Source organism: Cnephaeus nilssonii, assembly GCF_951640355.1.
Source record: "Cnephaeus nilssonii genome assembly, chromosome: 17".
Classification (NCBI taxonomy): domain Eukaryota; kingdom Metazoa; phylum Chordata; class Mammalia; order Chiroptera; family Vespertilionidae; genus Cnephaeus; species Cnephaeus nilssonii.
Genome location: NC_137088.1, coordinates 55,530,991 through 55,547,690, shown reverse-complemented (window position 1 = coordinate 55,547,690; position 16,700 = coordinate 55,530,991). Strand labels below are relative to the sequence as shown.

The 16,700-nt window shown below is 47.1% G+C and overlaps 1 protein-coding gene across 4 annotated transcripts in view; it reads left to right on the top strand.

The window, feature by feature from the left end:
- Nucleotides 1-16,700, top strand: part of FRMD4B (FERM domain containing 4B) — a 336,244-nt gene that overhangs the window by 154,063 nt on the left and 165,481 nt on the right. The window lies entirely within an intron of this gene.

The window sequence follows — 16,700 nt, the reverse complement described above, 5'->3', positions numbered from 1 at the left end:
GGCCGGCGCCGGAAGCCGCTGCACCTGTGGGATTGACCCTCTCCCGCCACCTCGCCCTAAACTCCAGGGGCTGCTGGGCTCGCGGCCAGACGCCAGCAGCGTGTGGCTGCTGCCTGACAGCCAGGGATGCCGGGGCGCGGGCGCGGGGTGACAGCCAGGGATGCCCGTGGCGCGGGGTGACAGCCAGGGATGCCCGTGGCGCGGGGTGACAGCCAGGGATGCCCGGGGCGCGGGGCGCAGGGTGACAGCCAGGGATGCCCGGGGCGCGGGGCGCAGGGTGACAGCCAGGGATGCCCGGGGCGCGGGGCGCAGGGTGACAGCCAGGGATGCCCGGGGCGCGGGGCGCGCGGCGCCGGCCGGCTTGGGGACATGGGTTGTCCTGCGGGTGCCGGCTGGCCGTGGGGGAGACGCTGTGGCTTTGAACCTGGACCTGCAGGTGGTTCTTCCTCTCTGCCTCAGGAGCAGCGCCTTCGCGCTTGTGTCGTCGCGTTAGTGGGCTTGCCTTCTTCCCTTGGGTTTCATTTCAGTTTTCCACCAGGCGCCCCAACTCGCAGGCAGAGCCAGGAAGGCTGGCTCCGTGTCTGCAGCCTTCGGAAGGCGGGGCAGGCGTGGGGCTCTGCAGGAGGTGGAGGGCCGGGAGGGGGTGGCCGGGCTGCCCTGGTCATGCTTAGGTTTGGATTTACTCCCCGGCACACAGCACAGCCTCTGTGTTTCTCTGCTGGCCCCCTCCCGCGAGCAAAAATGCAGCAGCTTTCATCAACTAGGAGACCGCACATCCTCTGGGACCACAGCTTCCCTGGGTTTTTTTAAACAGCCGTTTGTGGATTTCAAAGTCCTGTGCTTTGGTTGTTACTATCTTTGAGGTTTAAAAAAAACCTGCATGGCATTTAAGGAGATTCTACGTGGTGTTTATTCCAGGAGTAGAGCGCCGCTGTCTTTCCTGGGGTGTGCCTGGCTCTGTAGCAGCTCCTGAACCCCTGGCCGGCCCCGTTCCCAGGGTGGCCATAATCTACATCTCTCCCCACGCGTCCTGTCTGTGACCAGGCACCTGGTTCCGACCCGCCTGGTCCTCCATCATCGAGCAAAGGGAGAGACCAGCGCCGGCAATTGAACGGCGGGCGTCTAAACGTGGCGCCCTCGTCAGCCTTGACGTCTGTGTGGTCCTTGTTCGAGTGTGAGGAGCTTTACCTGGTGCTTCCACGACTCCTGTTTGGCCCGGGGCCGCTTGTGGGGTTGAGAGTGTCGGGGAGCTGTGGCTGTCCGTCGGGCCACACGGCACACAGCACCTGGCTCTGGAGCCGGAGGTCTGTCTGCCGCTCAGCCTTTTCCTCTTTGGGGAGACCGTTGTTCAGTTTGGTCTGTAGGACAGGTAACCCCGGTATAGTTTTGGGTTTGCTTTTCAATCTTGGATAAACTTTCAAAAGGAGAGCACAGTCTTGTAGCCAATCAGACAGCCCTCATGCCTGTGTCTCCAAGCATTCAGGCACTTGTGGGTTATCTCTTATACTGTTAGTGACCAACTCAAAAATGAGGGTTCCAGAAACCCGAGCCCCCCTGGGCTCTTTATACGGCTGATCAATAATGTTTAATGCAGAACCGCAACTTGAAGGACTAATCTACTGAACTGTAAGTTTTCCCTTCTGTAAAATGGATGGTGACTGAGCTAATAATACCCTTCATAATGACAAGAAAGACCATCTAAACTAATGATGCCCATTTTATTACTCATAAGTAGAAAATGATCCCCAAGTTTAAAGTTGTCTGTGTCTTTGGAGAAATAAGATTTTTTACATACTTTAAAATTTTGGGGAGAATCGTAGATTTCTTCATTGCACAACAAAGTTCATTGTTAGCAACAAAATATCATTTTCTCTAGTGCCTTTGAAATGCCAAGCAAGAAAGTAGTAACTTTAATTGTATGGGACTGAAAAGAAGTAAAATAAAGTGGGTAATACCTTCAGCTCCTGGTATTACAGGTATAGGGGTAACCCTACCTCTGCCCATATGACCGTGGGAAAGTTACTTCATCTCACTGTGCTTCAGGTTCATCATTTATAAAACGGAAACGTAATAGCACTAATCACAGACATTGTTAAGAGAAGTAACATGGAAGCTACTTAGCGCAGTGCCTAGAGTTCAGGAAGCATTCAACAAGAAACTGTTCTGTCGGTTAGAATTCGTGTATTATAATAGGAAACCCAAGGCAACTAACCTACAACATGAAAAGAAAGGACTGTGGATGCAACTGAACAGCCCGGCAGTAGCAGGAACGTCAGGTATGGTCTGACCGGGACACCTGCTTGCTCCCCAGCCTCTGTCAGTCAGCCTGTCCTGTTTGTGTGCTGGCTTCATCCCCAGCTGATTTCTCTCCTCAGGAGAGCAGAGAGCCACAGCAGTTTCACATAGCAAGCCTCCCAGTGAGAAAGAGAATTCCTCATATTCACCAACTATCACAAAAACTTCCACTTTGTACTCCGATGGGTCAACTGAGGGTCTGTGCCCACCCCCAGTGCCATGCACTGGTTGGCACAGGGAATAGAGTTATAATGAAGGCATTCTCAATGAGAGTGATATGGGCCCCAAAAGGCAAAATAGTTTGTTGAGACTAGGAGGGAGCAAAAACAGTACTCTTTTTATACAAACAGCACAGCTATACATAAACAGATGTACAGTATATCGGAGGCATTAGACTATGGGGTGAGGAGACTAGCTAACAAAAAAAATTTAAATAGTCTTCTTAAGAGGGTGATAATGAATAAAAACGTTGAGAAACACTGAATTCTGTTGATTGGTTTAGGCCCGTGGAGGAGCTGGGAGTGAGGTTGGCCCCCAGACCACGTGGTTGCCAAACGGAGGGAGGGTCAGCGCTTGGTTGAGATGCAGTCGGCAGTGTCGGCTGCGCCTGCGGTGTTCGCCTCTCACATCCAGAGCTCTTTGAGTAAAATAACCAGGTACTTTTCAAGATAGAACGAAGATCCATGCACAAATACGTTTGTACGTCACCTGAGTTAAGGAGGTAGGAACCTCCCCTTAGGAGACCCGTATTGCCGTCCCATCATTATGAATTCTAAGCCCTAAGGGGAGTCCTTGTACCGCCCGCTTTCTGGCACATGAACTGGAAACACACACCAGAACGGGAAACACCGAGTTACATATTTTACTGAACCAAATTTTTTATCATCTTGATAATAAAAAGGTGTCACTTTTCTTGCTTCTCGTCTGAATCCTTTTGTTTGTAAGAAAATCCAGACCTCAGTGACTCTAGAGAGAAACAGGGGCGGGGCGGGAGACAGCCATTCCATGGAATACGTGCCATCCCCGGGGTTCTGTTTATTCATATACTATAAGTGAAATAAGATCCCTCGCCTATTCATAAGGGCTTGGCAGCCACATCACGGCCTGGCTGGCTGCCCCAGGAAGGCATGATTTCTTTGGAATTGAACACTTCCTCCTCTTCTGGATATTAGAGAGGCAAGTGCCTTAATTTGCCAATAACCATGAATAATTAGAATATTAGCTATAAGGCGTTCCTGTAGTAATGCGACTAAGTGAAAAGCAGGCTGAAGCTGCACTGAGCTCCCTTAGGCAAAGACTCACCTTGTGAGTGAAGCTTTGAATTAGGTAGAAGTTGCAGAAATGGGACAGTCACCTTCAATTTTGGGCTAAAGTTGAAAAGCTGGCTTGTCCACCATATATCTCTCCTGTTTATATCTTGCCTGGATGGGTTGCATTATAGCTGTTCATTAGGGTTAACCAGCAATGAAGGTGGACAACGATAGGAGAAGGCTGTTTAAAAATATCCATGCTCTGCTTTGTGTAAGGGTGGCGTGTTCTAACAAAGCCCTCGGTCTGTGACTTGGGATTCAGTTTTCTTTTCCTCCCCAAGGTCTCAAAGGTAGCATTTCCTACAAACCCGGAATGGAGTCATCGCCTCCAGCAGGAGGCAACCTGGACAGAATCCGGGGTATTCAAGTGACAGCCAGAGGCTGGGTCAGCTCCCCTGATGCAGGCAGCTGACAGAGTGTGGAGCAGACGTGGCCGAGGCTATGGACTCGGCCTTGTGCAACACTGACCGGGAGCAGATTGCTCTCCCTTCCTGCACCCCACTTCCTCCCGGGTGAGAGGGGAGAGTGTAGTACCTGCACTGTGGGGTAGTGGGAAACCCATGAGATAACACACATAACACCGAGCGCGTGCCTGGTACAAGCAGATGCTCAATAAATGTTAGGTCTTGGTTATGTAAATGACTTAACAGCAGACACGTGGAAGGTACTTGACAAAGGGCAGCTATGGGTACTACCACTGTTTTCATAAGTGAGAGTAGTTCTCTGGGCACTGAATTCCCATCTTTGCATGTGATGGTGTTTAGTAAGAAACTGGAATTTCCACAGCAGTGTACATAGTGTGGACCTTGGACATTTGGACTTGTGTTCTGCACAGTAGGCCCACATTTTCTTTTTTTAATTTATCTTTATTGTTGAAATTATTACAGATGCCCTCCTTTTTCCTCCATTGACCCCCTCTCACCCTCTTTCCTTCTCCCTCCCCACAAGGTCTTCACCACCCTGTTGTCTGTGTCCATGGGTTATACATATCTACACTAATAAAAGAGTAAGATGCAAATTGACCATACCTTCATGATGCCCACCAGCCAATCAGGAGTGAGTATGCAAATTAACCCAACAAAGATGGTGGGTTAATTTGCATACATGAGCGGCCAGGGGTGGGGCGGGACGAAGCAGGCGTTCTGCACCGCCCCAGCTGCTCCAGGCCTCTGGGCAGCGTGGGAAGGCGGAAAGGTGGCTCTGGCCGGTGTGAAGGCTGAGCCAGCAGCCAGGGGAAGGAAGGCCCATTCTTGCATGAATCTTCGTGCATCGGGCCTCTAGTAAGCATATAAGATCTTTGGTGAATCTCTTCTATTCCCCCCTCCCCTCTGAGATTTGTCAGTCTATTCCATGCTTCCATGTCTCTGGATCTATTTTGTTCATCAGTTTTCTTTAAGCCCAAACATAAAATCTAGGAGGCCACAGACAGCATGCAGTAAAGAGATAACCTCTTTATGTGCAAGACTCTGATGATTCATAAAGTGCTAACACCTGAGCTTTGCATCCCACCACATTGGACCAAGTTCCCCAAGGACAGTCTCTCACTGAGCATTCAGTGGCCTGTGTGCATTTCAAACCATGTGCAACTTGCTTGCCCCAACTTGCACTCTCCAGCGTCCTCTGACTTATATAGACTAGATGGTGGCCGACAAACTATGACCCGCAGGAAAAAACTGACCTGCCTTCTGTGTTGGTAAATAAAGTTTTATTGGCACACAGTCCTGCTCATTCCTTTACGTGTTGTCTATGGATGCTTCCTCACTATGGTGACAGAGCTGAGTGGCTGAGACAAAGACTGTATTGGTCACAAAATCAAAAATATTTACTATCAGGCCCTTTACAGAAAGAGCTTGCCAATCCCTGGAATAGGAAGAAAAAAAAAATAACAACAACAATGTGTTGGTCAGAGAATGCTAGAGGATGAAAAGTCCAGAATTCAATAATAGAAACACAGGACTTGAAGGAATATGGAAGATATTTCTCATGAAAAACTTATTCACTAGGAAATTATAAACAAATGATGAGTGCTCGGTTTACATGTACTAGCTCTTTCCTTGTGGAACACTGTACTAACATGGTATAATATTGAGTTATAGATTGGTTCATTCATTTGTCCTTTTATTTATATCTAAAAACCACCGAGTGTTCCTCACATCCCATTTGCTGTACCAAAGTGTTAGCCACCCAAAGCTAAAAATAGACATTTTTCTTGCCCTTCTCAAGAAATGTATTGTCAAGCGGGGGAGGCAGGTAAGGAAATCAGGCTCCGTGGAAAAGCTGGTCCCAGGATGCCTCAGGTGCCGGTGGAGGGGTCTAGTCGGACAGGAGCCCCAGCTGAGGTTTAAAGGACAAGCGGAGTGGGCACATGAAGGAAGGCAGAGTGCATTCAGGCCTGGGAGACGGGGCTTTGAGGGATTATAGGGGTTTTTAAGGCTGTTGGGGAGAGAGAGACAGGCAGACAAAGAACTGTTGTTTGAGAATGATATTTGAACTTGATGGATCCTGTATTCTAAAATTAGGCTTTTGATGTTTTTCTTTAGAACTTTGGGAGGGGGAGGAGAGTTGAGAATGGCATTGATGGCAGTAACAGTGTCAGGGACAGACTCTGGAGGGGGTGGCACCGTGCAGGTGGGAAGGGGAGGGCAGGGGGAGGCTGCGCAGTGAGGAAGGATTATTCATCAGGATAGGCTAGGCTTTGCTATGGCAACTAACAGCCCTCAGATCCTAGTGGCTTAAAACAATGCAGGCTATTTGGGTTTATACCACCTGTCCAATCACAGGTTGGTGTAAGCTCTGCCGCGCACTGTCACTCAGGCTCACAGGACACTCCTGAACGTTGCCAGTTGCCATGAAGAGTGCAGAGCCCTTTGGGCCTTTGCACTGGCTGCTCAGAGCTCAGCCTCTAAGTGGCTCATGTCACTTCTCATGAGCCATTGGTCAGCGTGCAGCCCACTCAACCACAGCAGCACGAATGCTGACGCAGCTCTGGTTCCTCAGGAAGCTGGCGCTGCTGGAGGTTAGCCGGAGGGCGTTCACCCCGAGGACCGAGGCCTGTAGAAGGGAACAGGGAGGGGGGAGGGGGAGGGAGAGGGGGAGGGAGAGGGCTGAGCAGAGGAGAAGCCGGGCTGCCGCTCAGCTCAGCAAAGTTCTCTGCTGACCTCACGGGTAGCTCCGAGACTGCGACTTGTCCCCAGTTGGACAAAAGGGCTGGGTCTTCCCCTCTTCTGAGTCAACCCCTCTTTGGAGGTGGGCTGCCCTTGAGAAGGCCGTGTGACCTTGGACTAGGCAGCTCTCCTCAGGCAGGGCAATTCCCAGAGGGAGTTAAGACACAGCACCATCTACAAGTGCCTGCCCGTCTCCACCACCTCCCCCCACCCCCCCACTCCCCCTCACCCCGTGCTGGAACGGAAGCCTGGACTTCGGTGGGGCCCGGCGGAGGAAGGAGAGGGGGTGCGTGAGCGGGAGGGAAGTAGAAGGCTCTAGCTTTGAAGGATGGCCTGGCTAGCAGGGCGACCTTCCGGCCGGATTCTGCTCTCTGAAGAAGGGGTGGGTAGCCATGGAGTCAGCTGCTGGTAGTTACACCTACAGGAAGGAAAGAAAACTCGGCTGATAAATGAAATATGAGTCCACTTATTACCGAGACAAAGTAACTTCCACCTTTTCTGGGTTTAACCAAAGGCTGCAATTTTATGGCCGGGAACTAAGATGTCATTTTTAAGACCAACAAGATCAGTGTCTGCATGGTTCAAGGGTGTTTTTGAGCCGTTGTTGCACAGCTTGGAAAACACCAAGTTAAGGACAGACGCTCCTGCTCTTCGAATGCTGTTCGTGTTTCTCAGTCTGTCCTTCCTCAGTGGAGCGGCCGCACCTAGCAGCTTCCATTCCCCCACGTCGGTCTATTCTGGACATTCTGCCTGTGGTGTCCAATCTGGTTGTTGTGGAAAAGTGTGATTCGAATGGGGAATCAGTGTGTAGGTCTGAATTTTATAAACAAAGCCATGTGACTTACAGCCTCCCTGTGGAATCCTATTCCTGTGCATAAACACGGACAGAACATATACACTCTGGCATCCTTGAAATTCACCTTTGCCATGAAATGGGCTGGCAAATATGGTAAATGAAATAGTACCAGTCCCCGTAATGTCCTCATCTTTTTTTATCCTCACCCGAGGATATGCTTTTTATTGATTTTAGAGAGAGGAAGAGAGGGAGCCACGGCCAGGGCCTAATCATTTTTAATTCCAGGCAGGAGGCCACCCTGGTAGCCAGGCCATCTTTTAAAGCTAGACTCTTCTATTTCCTTCCCGTCAATGCAGCCTCACTCTCCTTCCTTCCGGCGGGCCCGCCTCAGTCCATTTTAAATTTTATGTTTGGGCAAAGCTTGTTGATTAAACTATTGCTATTTTCTCCTTAACCAGTGCTTTTATAGTTTGACTGTCTTGATTCAATTAATAGCTACTAATTATTAAGGCCTTGTGCTTGGCACTTTGCATATATCATCTTAAAAAAACACAAACACAACATTTTGCACCCAGCCAATGTGGCTCAGTGGTTGAGTGTCGACCTATGAACCAGGAAGTCACAGTTTGATTCTAGTCAGGGCACATGTCCAGGTTGCAGGCTTGATACCCAGTAGGGGGTGTGTAGGAGGCAGTCGATCAATGATTCTCTCCCATCATTGATGTTTCTATCTCTCCCTCTTTCTTCCTCTCTGAAATCAATAAAAATTTATTTTTAAAAAAAACAACATATTTTGGGCCCTGGACGGGTAGCTCAGTTGGTTGGAGCATCTTCCCATACACCAGTCAGGGCAGGTATGGGAGGCAACCCACCATTGAAGTTTCTCCCTCTCTCTCTCTCTCTCTCTCTCTCTCTCTCTCTCTCTCTCTCTCACACACACACACACACACACACACACCTGTCTCTCTAAAAAATAATAAATAAAAACACACCTTTTGGGGATTATTTCAATATGTAAAAATAAAAAAGATAATACAGATAAACTCAAGCACCTTCTACTTAGTTTTAAGGCATCTTAATATTGTGTTATGTTTGTTTCAAATACTTCTTCATAATGTAGTAACATTTTATAGAATAAGTTGAAATCACCTTTGTACTTCCCATCTCTCCCTATAAATAATCTACCTGAAGTTGGTGTTTTTCTTCCCCAGACATGTTTTCATAATTTTACCACATATGATTGTATCTATAAATACACATACATACACATATATACATACATATATATACATATGTATCCCCAACCTCCTCCCCTTTGGCAACCATCAGCTTGTTCTGTATCTGTCTTATGTTTTGTATAAACAATATATATTTTTTGTAAAGCTTCTATATGAATGTATCATTTTGCTACCGTGTTTTCCTCTCAGCGAGCTTTTGGAATTCACCTCTAAAGTCACCTGAACCCTGTGATCAATCGCATGAGCATATAAGTCTCTTCTTGATGAGTCAGTGTCCCCAAATCATGCCGTGACAACGTCTGCATGTGTCTCCTTGTGCACGAGCACAAGCTTCTCTGGGGTGTGCACTCACAAGGACAGTTGCTAGATTGGCAGCATTCTTAGATGTCCTGCCGCATAGCCACTCTTCAAGGTGACCCCGGGAATCCCACTCAGTGGTTTTATATAATCATCAGCTAGTAAGTTATGGTGCTGGGATTTCACAGACTTCTGGCTGACTCAAGTGCTTGGCTTCTTGCCACTGACTTGCTGCTTTGTTTATTAAAAGGTAAATAACACATAAAGGTAGAATTGTATCATTTATTCACTAATTTGTTCGCTCAACAGACATTGGGTAGAAACATAGCCTAGTGCTTAAAAAATAAGTCTATCAAGTCAGATTGCCTGAGTTCAAATCCTAACTCAGCTTTGTTGCAATTTAATTAGAATATCTACCTCAAAGAGTTATTCCCCTGGGATTGTTATAAAAATTAAATGCATTAAAAAGCACTAAAAACATGTTAGATGTGTATGTGGATGGATGGACATGTGGATTAAGAGATGGATGATGGATGGTTGGATGGATGGTTGGATGGATGGTTGGATGGATGGTTGGATGGATGGATGGATGGATGAGTGGATGGATGGATGAGTGGATGGATGGATGGATGGATGGATGCCTGGCAAATAATCTTCATATGTGCTGTGCTCTCAATTTCATATGCACATGAATAACATTTAGAACTTCTAAAATCTGCAGAATCCTTGACTCCTCCCTCACCCCAGATTAAGAATTATAGTCTAGGGTGGCAATCAGGAAAGGGCCCACTGACCACTGCATAGGGACACTGTGCCCACATGTTTTCATGCTTCAGCTTTTTATAGGGAGACTCTGACAACTTAATGCTGCTGTCTTCTTGGGTTTATTTTCTGAAAGCAAAGATGCTTACAACTATTTAGTTGTTTAATTCTTTCTCTCCAACAGAACTATTTAAATTTCTTCCTCTCACCCCTGAACCCTCTGCCGTTGAACTGAGAGCCCCAGATACTCACTCATGAGGCCATGGGGCTCCACTGACTGCTTTCAGGTCTGTGTAAGCTCGCTTCCCATATGACCCTTAGATTTGCAACTGCTGGGAGACAGTTAGTCCAGGCATCATTCTCCCCTTGGGTAATGTAGCCAGCAAATATTTTCACAGGAATTCGTTTGTCTCTTTAGAATGTGATTAGATGCTTATTACCTAAGAGAGAAAGAAACCTTGATAAAATAGAGAAATAAAATAATCAGTTGGACTTGGCTTAAAACCAAAGCCTCATCGTTTACCAGCTGTGTGACCTCGAGCCAAGCTACCTAATTGCTCTGAGCCTGTTTCTTTCCCTCTACAAAAGATTAAATAAGATGTTCATTTTATGTTTGGTATAAGGGTTTTGAGAGCATTGATTGAGAAGGAGTCGTTTTCAAATGCAAAAATGTGGTCTCCTTGTCCAAACTTGATCCTAAGCCGAAAGTTACCGTGCTAGTAGTTCTGAGTGCAAACTCTGACCAGGGCTCAGGCCCGAACACCCACATTTAGTTGGCGTCTCCTCTTCTTGTGTGTGAGGTGAGGATGACAGCAGTCCTACCTCCTGGGGTTGGTGAGGGGACCACACTGGGTCACATGAATGAAGGTCTATCTCATGGAAAGCATTTACAAAGTGTTAGCTCTGGTTACTTCGATTTAATGACCATTTCTATGTATTAGACATAGTGCTGAGCACTTATATTTACTGTTTCATTGAATCTCCCAACAACGACATGAAATAGGTATTATTCAGCCGTTTGGCAGATGTGGACGTTGTTTAGAGCTATTAGTGAACTTGTCCCAGAGCAAAGATCCATCAAATCCAAGTCCATTCACTCAGCTGTGAGCAGAATGGACTCAGTCTGCAAACCACCGGCCTCTCCCTTTCCTGCACTTCCCCTCGCAGTCCTTCCGGGGCCTCCCCCGCCTGTCCCCCCACCCCGGCTCCTGGAGCCCCAGCAGCCAATGCCATGCTCCCCTGCTGTCTACTCCCAGCCCAGCCTCCAGGCTTTGCTAAAAGTAAGTCCGATGGTATCATTCTCTTATCCCAAAGCTTCCAATGACTCCCGACTGTGAGCAAGAGCCAGCCTTACTCTACCAAATCCCCGGGACCGGCGCCCCCTGCTCAGGGCTCCTCCACCCCTCAGCTCCGCTCCCGGGAACCCAACACTCTTCTCCCTCCTTCCCCTTCGCACTCTTCCAGCTGCACCGGCCTCCTTGCTGTCCGCAGGCCCCGGCACATTCCACCCGAGCCTGTGCCCCTGGACTTCCCACAGGTCTCCCTTCAGGCGCCTCCGACCCGAGGCCACGCCATCTCTTCCCTGCTTCACCTTCTCTGTGTTTACGTGCTGGTGTCTCCCGGGCAGAATGTTAGCTGAAGGCCTGCAGGACCTGCTCCTTGCTCACCAGTGTCCTCGCCCTGGAACCTGGCGTGTCCTTCAGAGACACTTGTGGACTACAGGAACTAAGGAATCAGCTCCACATTTGAATGAGCTCGCTCTCCCCGTCTGGGGAACGGCTGGGGGTGGGAGCAGTTAGGAGGCCTTTTCTCCGTCCAGCTGCGAGCCCATGGGGACCTGGGCTGGCGTGGAGGCTGCAGGGGGTGTGGGAATATGCTGAGACTTTGGAGGGGACCTGGGCTGGCGTGGAGGCGGCAGGGGGTGTGGGAAGATGCTGAGACTTTGGAGGGGGACCTGGGCTGGCGTGGAGGCGGCAGGGGGTGTAGGAAGATGCTGAGATTTCGGAGGGGGACCTGGGCTGGCGTGGAGGCGCAGGGGGTGTGGGAAGATGCTGAGACTGGAGGGGGACCTGGGCTGGCGTGGAGGCGGCAGGGGGTGTGGGAAGATGCTGAGATTTCGGAGGGGAAAGAAGCAGCATCAGGGGACTCTGTCCAGAGAGACTGTTTGCATTCTAGGAAGTTTTGGAAACCTCATCCGGGAAGAAAGCCGTGCGTGGAAATGTGTCTGTGCGTGTGTATGTATTCTTTTTCGTTCTGGAAATAGCCCCAGACCGCTGTGGGCTGACTGGGAGACTTTGTTTGGGTTCTCTGGTGGCCATGTGATTAGGGGGCAGCTTTTTAGAGAGCAGAGCAGGTTACCTTCCCACACACACACACACCCTCCCCGAACCAGGCTCCTGCGGGACGCAGCTTTGGTGCCCAGCCATCTCTCGCCTCCAGATTCTGCCATCTCTCGCCTCCAGATTCCAGTGATGGCGCCCCGTGCCCAGCCCTGGGGCAGGCTCTGGGAGCCCGTCCGCCTGACCCTGCGGCCTGGCCTCGGCACCTGTGCTTCCCTGGGCGCTCTGTGGGTGCCGCTTTTCGTTCGGCCATGGCTCAGCTCCTTCCCATCCACTGGGGTTAGGGGTGGGTGGAAGATGGAACGGTCCTTTGGATGTGCCTGGATTCTTGGGAGAGAAAAAAACAAAGTGTTTTTTCTGGTGCTCATTAGTGTTTAATTAAAAACTCTTTCCCCAAGTCTTTGGCTGCATCCAAGCTTTTTAAAATTCTGCAAGCACAGACAATATTATAGAGTTTGACCCTTTGAGTTACACGAGCTGGTTATTGTGTCTAATTATCAACCTCAAATAATGGCAGAATCATAATCGCTGGAACAAAAAGTACTAATAGTTCCACCCGAATAGTTCCTGAAGACAGAGTACACTTATTTTAATAAGCAGTCTAATGCCAAATTTTAGGCAAAATTTATGTCTGAGTTTGAAACAATTTGGTCAGGGTATAAACTTAACTCTCGGCTCCTGCTTAGGTTTATGGGACGCGTTCCTCCTGCAGGTTTTGATGGCAACCGTTCCGGGTGTGGATGCCAGGTCCCTGCCGGCCGAGCAGACGCAGTTCCAGCCGAGCTCACGAGTCTGTCTCATTTCTTTTTGGAAATGAGGTGTTTTTAGTGAATATGTTTTTTCCGTTAATAGACGTCTGAGTTTATTAAAGAAGCCAACTCAACTTGGATTTTCAGAAAAATATTTTGAGATGTTAGTGCCAGAGTTTAAACAATGCCCTTTATTCACTATGAGCTGAATCAGTTTAATTTTTTTCAGGCTCACATACTACATTAGTTTACCAATATAGCAAAAATTTGCCACGTCTTTATGCTGTATATTGTGTGTTTTAGGTATCAAGTGTACGTATGTTCTTTCTTTTTCTTTTTTCTCTAGTTGTTTTTGTTTTGTTTTGTTTCTTTTGGTATATTTTCTCTGAGCTAAATAAATAAAATTTGTGTATGTACATATATACTAAAAATGCGTAAATACATGTGTATATATATGTGTGTGACTATATCTGAAGTTTTTTCAGAAAGTAAAACCATGAACCAACATATTCACCACACATGGCATATTTTCCCAGGCTTGCATATCATGTCTAAAGTTATGTTATGACCCTGAAATAAGTAGTCAATACCAGTTACAGTGTTACTAGTAGGTTCCATAATAGATTGCATTCTTTAGGAAGTTGCTGTCAATGTTGATGAAGTTCAGCAAATGAAAGTTCAGTGGAAAACTTCATCTGTTCCCCTTGATTTAAAAAGAAAAAAATGGGAAACCAGAGACCTGGCCGGGTGCTAAAGCTCCCATCCTGCCTCCCGGCTTGCCCGGCTCCAGGGTCCGTGAAGTGGGGCCAGGCCCGGCTGCCACCCTGCGGGCTGCGAGGAGGAAGTAGAGCAGCAGAGTGGCTCAGAATTCAGCACTTGCCCACCCTCCTTCCCCAGCAGCCCTGTCCCGGAGGAGGCCCCGGGGAGGGGTGGGGGGTGGTGGCTACAGGTGTGAGGACCTGTGAGGAGAAAGGCAGAGGGCAGAGCCTGGGAAACAAGGGTGCCTTCCTTGGCCAAAGCTGTTTCGTTCATTATTTACAGCTATTTAATGGCATCGGTCTGTTTTAGTAGACGTTGTAATGAGATGAACAGTCTTATCTATTTCATTTGAGTGACTTGCACGTACCTTTTGAATATACAAATAATGAGATAGGTCAGTATCTAAGGTATGTTAATAAGTACATACATTTCAAAACAAAATGTATAGGATGATTTTATCTCTATAAAATTGATATTAATGTAACGTGCATGTTACTGTATGATGTTGGAGTTAGATCTAAGTGAGTTCCAATCCTGTGCCTCATTGGCTGGGTGCCTAACCCCTTTGAGCCTCAATTTTCTTATCTGTAAAATGGGAACATAATATCTCATAATGTTGTTGTCAGGTTTAAACGGGTTTTTTTAAATTGATTTTTAGAGAGGGAGGGAGGGAGGGAGAGGGATAGAGAGATAGAAACATGGATAAGAGAGGAACATCATTGATTGGCTGCCTCCTGCACGCCCCCCACACCCCCACTGGTGACTGACTCGCAACCCGGGCATGTGCCCTGAGTAGGAATCGAACCAGTGACCCTCTTGGTTCCTGAGTCAAGGCTCAACCACTGAGCCACACCAGCCGGGCGTTGTTGTCAGGTTTAAATGGGAGAATGCCATGTGACTACTTAGACCGGTGTCCAGGGCATGACAAGAACTCAATAAATTGCCGTTTAAGAAAAAAGCTCTGACTGCTAAAATAGGCAACAAAGAAAAAGAAAGGCATCCTAGAAAGGGGATGCTCTCTTTCTCATGCAGATGAAATTAATTTTGAAGCAGAAAAATTAAATTAGTATTGACTTGGTAAATTGTTACAACCTTTTAGTAAAGCAGTTGTATCCGATCAAAATGTCAGATGTGTGCTCTTTTTGACCAAGCACTTCCCTATTGGGGCATCATCTTAAAAAGACACCCTCCCATACGGGTACATGTGCAAGGATGCTTGCTGCACCATTATTCAGAATAGCGAGCCAGAGGAGTCATGAATCGGAGAATGATTAATTAAGTGATGCTACCAGTTGACCCTTGAACAACACAGGTTTGAACTGCACAGGTCCGCTTACATGCAGATTTGCTCAATAAAACCTGTGAATGCATTCTCTCCCTTATGATTTTCTTACTAACATTTTCTTTTCTCTAGCATCTTTGTTGTAATAATACAGTAATAATACACATAACATGCAAAATGTGCTAATTGACTGTTTCTGTTATTGGTTACGTTTCTGCTCAACAGCCAGGCTATTAGTAGTGAAGTTTGTGGGGAATCATGTTACATGTGGACTTTTGACTTCACGGGAATTAAGGGGCGAGGTCAGCGCCCCGAACCCCGCGGTGTTCACTGTCCCTTCCCGCAGCGGGATTCTGAGGTGAGCAGGAAGAATGAACAGAGCGCTGTCTGCGTCGCAGCCCAAAGCCTTGTCAGTGACATGTTTTTGGGTGAAAACATTAACAAAGGACAGAACAATATACAAGATGTGTGAATGTACATATAGAGATAAATAGATAAGATACGTGTAAAAATGCATGTCTTCCTGAACGTGGGAGGCTAGGGTTGGAAATATATACACCAAACCATTAATAAATTGTTTTAATCCTCAGCTGAATACATGTTTTCTCATTGATTCGAGAGAAAGAGAGAGAAAAACATCGTGCCTCCTGAACGTGCCCTGACCAGGGATTGAACCCACAACCCGGGTATGCACCCTGACTGGCCATTGAACCCACAACCTTTTGGTGTTTGTGATGCTGCTCCAACCGACTGAGCCACCTGGCCGGGGCATCCATTAATAACCCTGGGAAATGTAAGTTGATGAAGGAAGAGGTGTCTACTTATTTTACTTTCCTAATTCTGAATTAGATTTTTATGGCAAGGATATATGTAATTTTGTAAAACTTCCATTCAGAACCTTTGATCCAGGCTGTTTCTGGAAAGCAAGGATCTGTCCCACTTCACCTTGAATCACAGCACCCAGCAAGTGGTAGTGTCTCTGCCAGTGTTTAATGGCTCCATTTAATCAAATCACCACTTACTATTGATGTGATTGCCATTAAATAAAAAGTAATATTTGTGCTCATCTGAGACTCAGAGGTTATTTAAATCATTAAAATAACGTATGTCCATTAATTGAATTGTTATAGAAATGCATGACTTAAAAGTGAGAGTACTTTATCGGGGGTACATACTCATTAGATATTTTCTAAACATATAGTGACATACATGTTACATCAATATACATTTTACAGAGATAAAATCATCATATGCATTTTATTTTGAAATGTATTTGCTTACTAACATGTCTTAGATACTGACCTATCTCATTATTTTTCACAGCTTGTGTGTGTTCAATGGTATGAATGTGCCATACTCAATTTCACCCGGCCCCTATGAATGGACAGTTAGGTGGTTTCCAGTTTGTGCTACGACAGTGCTACGATGCGCATCCCTATATGTGAAACATTTGTGGGAGGATTTCTATAAGAAAAACACCTTGTTTGGAAAGAATTTGGATTTTGAAAAAAGTTGTACAATTTATGCTTCCATGAATGAGCAAGAATCCTCATTTCCATACGCTAGCCAGCAACTTTTTTTAATTTATACCACCTACTAGCCCAAAAGTTACATTACTTTATTTTCTTTATTAGGGGAGCTGTCCAGTTTTCATAACTTGCTTCAGAGCCACAATGCTGGGAGCACTGGAATTGTTCTCATCTGACAAC